This window comes from Corylus avellana, chromosome 3, assembly GCF_965113065.1.
Source record: "Corylus avellana chromosome 3, dhCorAvel1.hap1.2, whole genome shotgun sequence".
NCBI classification, from domain to species: Eukaryota; Viridiplantae; Streptophyta; class Magnoliopsida; order Fagales; family Betulaceae; genus Corylus; species Corylus avellana.
The window spans coordinates 9,887,304-9,893,303 of record NC_142492.1 but is presented as its reverse complement, the minus strand read 5'-3'; the positions used below and the strand labels follow the sequence as shown (position 1 = coordinate 9,893,303).

The 6,000-nt window shown below is 34.3% G+C and overlaps 1 pseudogene; it reads right to left on the bottom strand.

The window, feature by feature from the left end:
- Positions 1 to 2,191: 2,191 nt before the first annotated feature.
- Positions 2,192 to 3,726, bottom strand: LOC132175558 (protein phosphatase 2C 16 pseudogene; annotated as a pseudogene).
- Between the last annotated feature and the right edge of the window lie 2,274 nt (positions 3,727 to 6,000).

Genomic DNA, 6,000 nt, shown 5'->3' with positions numbered 1-6,000 from the left:
TAAACCAACCGAAATGGGTTAAAAAAATGACATGATGCATTATGAAGAAGTGGTAGGGAGCCAAACAAATGAATTTAGAAAAAATTTTAAACTGATGTGGTAAATCGTGAGTAGCAAACAAGGAAGAGAAAACTGCATTTTTTTAAAAATTTAAAAACCATTGCCACGTCAGTTTGAGAATTTTTCTGGATTCATTTGTTTGGCTCTTTAGCACTTATCTCATTAAGAGAACAAGAGCGGCCACTACGATTGAGCAGCAAAAAGAGGCAACACGTCCATCTTTATAAATTATATATCTTCTCCTTATAAATGGAGGTAAAGCATCTTTAATTATTTTGAGAATCTCCAAAAACTAAGGGTGTGTTTGACAAAGAAGTGGGCCGGACCGGACCCAAAACCCAAAAAATTTCTCTCAAAATCAATCTCAGCATTCTTACTTTTTACATTTCTATTCAAATAAAAAAAATCACTACAAAACAAATTTTTTTCACTTTTTATACATAACATTCTTACTTTTTTTTTTTGTTCTTACATCAATCAAATCTACTACAGTTTCGGTCTACTTCATTTTTCAAGTCATTTCCTAATTCTGCATATGATATCATACGCTAATATGATATCGTATCAAAAAATGAAGTTGTTTCTGATTATTATATTTGTGGTAATTGTAGCACTAGCAGAAGCTGATCATGAGGTTTTCCCTTTGAGTTCTCCATCATCTTCCCCTCCCACTCTTTCTCCATTTTCTCTCTCCCTGGATGAATTATATGAAGAATGTGTTCACGTATACTGTGCTGGAGTGTGTGTTAATGAGATATGCTTTCACTATAATTTTATTTCATTTGCAGAATACATGCACCGTAATAGTGTTTGTTTCGCTGAATGCCTTAAGAGGCATCTTACGAGGAGTCGTCATGATCATCTACTTCCACCAAAACAATTTTGGTTCTCCAAAGCTCGTGGCAAGCATTTTTGGTATGAACTACTATATACTTCTCTAGATCGCTCTCTCTCATCAATCTCTTGTATATTTTCAGAAAGATAAATGGTAGGAGTACTAAATCTGTTACTAACAGAAGCTTACTAAACGAATGTACGTGCAGCTCATTCATTGGTAATCGTTACATCTCTCTTAGTTAATTGTTTTGGTTTTATCTAATAAATGAGTTACACATCAGTTTAGTAAATTTCTATTAGTAAAATATTTAGTATTCCTAGCATTTCTCTTTCGAAAAAATTATTATCGGGAGTGTTTGGTAAATGATTGTGTAGTGGATTTTTGGTTGGCTTGAATAGTAATAAAAAGTGATTGATATGATATAAGGTAGGTAAAAGTTTTGGATTTTTTTTTTTTTTTTTTTTTTTATATGGACAAGTGAAAAGGTTTGGTTTTGTAATGTCTTTTTTTGTTTGAATAGTAATAAAAAAGTTATTAAGGTGATATAAAAGTAAGAATTAATGTTGGGAAGTTAACTTTAAAAATAAAAAAAAATAAAAAAAATAAAAAAAAGAATTAATGTTGCCAAACAGGGCCACTAAATTGATAATGCTCGCTCAAAGACCAAAGTACTACGCAAATGACAATGTCTTCCTAAATGACATGTGTCTTTTGACCATGTGATATGCACATGTTTTTTTTAATAGTAGGGATAAAGTTGGATTAATCTTATTAAAAACTCATGTGGATTTCACATGTTAATAAAAATAATAATAATAATAAATAAATAAAAAAACACATGTCATTTTTTATAGATTGAATTGGAAAAAGTTCCTCCAACCCAGTTTAGAGGATAACTTTCTCCTAAGAAAAACTTCTAAACAAATTTCCTTATTGTTTCCTAAATTAGGAAAACATAGGGTAGTACTTTTGGTTTCTTCACCATTATTTTATTAAAAAAAAAAAATCCCTTTCGGCTCTTTTTCCCTTATCATTTATTTAAAATAATTTTTAAATGATAAATGAAGCTACTGTGAATTTGAATAAAGAAGCAAATATAATTCTCTAAATTTAAGGAAAATCTGAAAAAAAAAAAAAAAATGCTGATAATGCTCTTAATTAGCAGAATTCATTTAATTGCTATGTGTATGTATCTTTATTTTATTTTTAGATGCATACCACGACATAGATGTGACATTCCATAATAGTTGCTACATAGTACATACGAATTTCTGTACTTGTACACGCATTAAGCCCATAAGAAAAAAAAAACGAATGGACCGTGCTATCTATTAAGATGTAGTCTCTCTAATACATTGGGAATACACTTGGCAGGATCCATGGTGAAGCTTCTCTTCTAAGACTTGCTCTTAAACTTCCTTTGAGCTTTCAAGTCCACCACAATCACAGAGATGTTATTCTTGCTTCCCTTCTGGAGGGCAAGCATTGAAAGGTAATCTGCTGCTGCTTGCGCTGCAGGATCAATTCCTGTGCCTCTTTCCACAAGAGATGCAACCCCATTCTTTTTGTGCCAAAGCAAAATCCGCCTTCGAGCCACTTCACAAGCTTCCTCATTCGACATCACATCCCACAACCCATCGCTGGCTAGAATAAGGCATTCATCATCTCTAGCTCGTGGAAGAAACATGACTTCTGGTTCTGGAATAATCCATGGTTTCAAATATCAATCACCAATGGACCTTGACATTGCAAGAACTCCAAGAACACGGTGACCATTCCACTGGATGACCTTGCCTCCAGATGCTTCAATCCTTGCGTACTCATCTTCTCTGTTTGGTTTATGATCAATTGATAATGCCATGGCTTCTTTGCCACGACATAGGACTGCTCTTGAATCGCCACAGTTTGCAACTATAATATGGGATGAACAGATTAATGCAACCACAGCTGTTGACCCAACAGTTTCTGGTGCAACAGGCTCAGAAGCATCCCCATTTCTTTCATTATCGCTTCTACCAACATTTCCTCCAACCTCATCATCGACCTTGTGAAAGCAACTAGTGAAGGCTTTCTCCCACTGCAGTTGCTGATTAGCCTCCATTCTTCCAGTATTTAAATTGTCTTTAGTAACTCCAGTCACTTCAGCCAAAGCCAAATGGATGCGCTCACGACAATAGTTTGCAACCTGAGAGCCCCCGTGGCCATCATAAACAGCAAAAAAATGACTAGTTACGTGGGTCAAACTCTGGTTCATTCCATCTATCACACGATCTCCAATAAGCATTTTGATTGGAATTTTCATAAATCGAGGAACGACAGCTGCAATGGCATCTTCCATTTCTGGTCTTTTTCCACAAATAGATACAGAACCCCAAAGGGGAATACAGTCCAGCTCAAAAACACTCCGGCCGCCTCCTTTACTGACACTCTTCTCCATGTGACTGGAAAACCACTGTAGAGGCCTTTAACTCAGATTTACTAGATATCTCTGAGTCTGGGCTCACAGCTGCCACAATGAGTTTACCAGAAGGCACCTGCCCTATTCTTGATTCCACCAAGATAATAGCCTTAGCAACAATCTGAGCATGACCATCCGCAATATCTGGCAAGCTTATTTCAGACACTACATCCAAAGTTAACAACTCCCCACTAATAATCCTATTAGTACCATCTGCAACAGACAAGATTTCATCTTCCTCACTTTCCAGCATAACAGCATCGTTAGCAATTGAACTGTTTCCATTTTTGGGAAACATCCCCAACAAGTCAGCTCCCCCTTCACTATTGCCTTCTGGTGCTGACATGGTTACCATGTTAACTTCGCTCTTAGCATCATTGCAACACCCATAGCCACTAGAAACAGACTCTGCACACACACCACCTTAAAGTTGTTGTGTCTGTTACCAGCATGTATCTTTGTTTAATTGTATACAACATTTACTCATACATATTCATTTAATAGGCAGTCCATGTAAATGTGCCATATTTAATTACCAGAATGCATTGTTTTCTATCAATATAATACTCACTAAAGATTAGATTGTCATGAGATTCTTAAAATTCTAACCATTATTTCAAATTAAATTATTTACATTTTATCAATCAATATTTATCACTTTTAGAAAATCCTTAATTTTTTTTTTTTATTATGCATCTCACACATATAGTTGTAAATTCAGAATATGAAATTTGAACTATTTAATAAACAAAAATACTAAACGTATTGCATGATATATATGTTTCTTCCTGCTTACAGTACTACCAAAGGCCAAGAAAACGAGATGGAAGAAGAGAGTCTTGGCAGATCGATCGCTTCAAGCTTATGGTTCTATTATAAACACTATTGCAAATAATTAAGTTAATTACCTTTCATTAATAGAAAAAAAAAAAAAAAAAAAAAAAAAAAAAAAGAAGAAGAAGTTAATTACTTTCCATGTTATTTAAACTTTTTTGCTTCTTGTTTTCGTTTTCTTACGAAATTGAGTCTTGAGCACCAGCTTAATCAGGATTACAATATTGTAATCCTAATTATGCTAACATTTTATTAATGAAATCCTAGCTAGCTATCTCATATATATATCCCTGTAAATTTGTGAGCTTACATCATAATATTTAAATTAATTTATTTCTTTATAATAACCCACTTAAACTTGTATTTGCACACCCAAATCAAATTAATGACACTTAAGTAGCGATATCCAAGTTATCTATAAATTCAGGCCGTTGACAAGAGTTTCCCAAAAGATATGGTGTAGACCTGCAGTGGGTTGGTTGAAGGTAAATTGTGATGCAACCTTGGACCAACATGGGGACGTATAGGGGTTGGGATAGTTGTCCGGAATGATGCAGGGACAGTGTGTGCAGCAAGAAGTTTCACTAGGATAGGTTGCCTGGATCCCACACCAGCCGAAGCTGTAGCAATTCTCTATGGAGTCTCTTTATGTCAAGCTTTGGGTGCCCAGAACATTTATCTTGACAGTGATTCACAGGTGGTCATTGATGCTTTGGTCTCAACTGACCCTCCAGTGAGCAGTTTTGGACATATTATGGATGATACGAGGCTTGTGCTTAATACTTTTTCACAATGGAAGTGTGGGCATATGGGTAGAAATGCAAATAAGGCTGCTCATGTTTTAGCAAGGGAGGCAACAAATGATGTCATGGATAAAACTTGGTGGGATGATACCTCAGGTTGTATTGCTGTTATTGAAAGACTCGAGCGATCTGCTCAGTCTTGATTTTATCATTTCATTGAGAAGTTATTGATGTATTATTCCAAAAAAAAAAAAAAAAAAAAAAATGAAAGGTTTGTGAAAACAACATTTCTGATATTAAATGTCTTGATCGAGAAATAACACAATCATTTTCTTCATTTTTCATATACGTTTCTAATAAACTTCTATCATTTTTGCAATTTTCCTTCCAAAGTTTAAAAATTCTCAATTTAGTGTATCACATTCTAATTTTTTGCAATGTCACTACTCTCATTAGAATTTTGGGTTAAATCAAACAGCAAAGGGGTGAAATGACCTTTTTATACCCCTAAAAGTTTTATAAAATTCCAAATTTACCCTTAATTAAAAATTAAAACAAAATAACAGTTGCAGTTATTCTCTCCTAACCACAACCGCTTCAGGTGGTTATCATTTTTAATCACTAGGCCGGTTAGCGATTAACTGCAACTAGAAGTGATACGATTATTGAAGGCCAATTATTAACTGCTAACCGGTTTTCAATTAAAGGTCCTCTTTTAGTATTTTGGCCCTCTTTTTAGGGTCTATATTAAGATTAGCATTTTTTTACTTTCAGCTTTGAAATACAAACAATATTTTAGCATACTAATTAACAAACAAGTTACAATATTTAGTTGCATGTTTCCAACTATTTCTGAAGCCTCGGTGGCATTGAGAGAATGAGAGCTACAGTTTTTGCTAAAGAATTAGGACTATAAGGGTGAAACTAGAAGGAGATGCTCTTCAAGTAGTACAGACACTGTAGAAAGAATGAAATAATTAATGCATACAGGGCTGTCCAAATTATGGCCAATTGATAATTAGTTTTTACTTCTCTTTTGTAACGAGGAAAGAAGATGTTTCTACTTA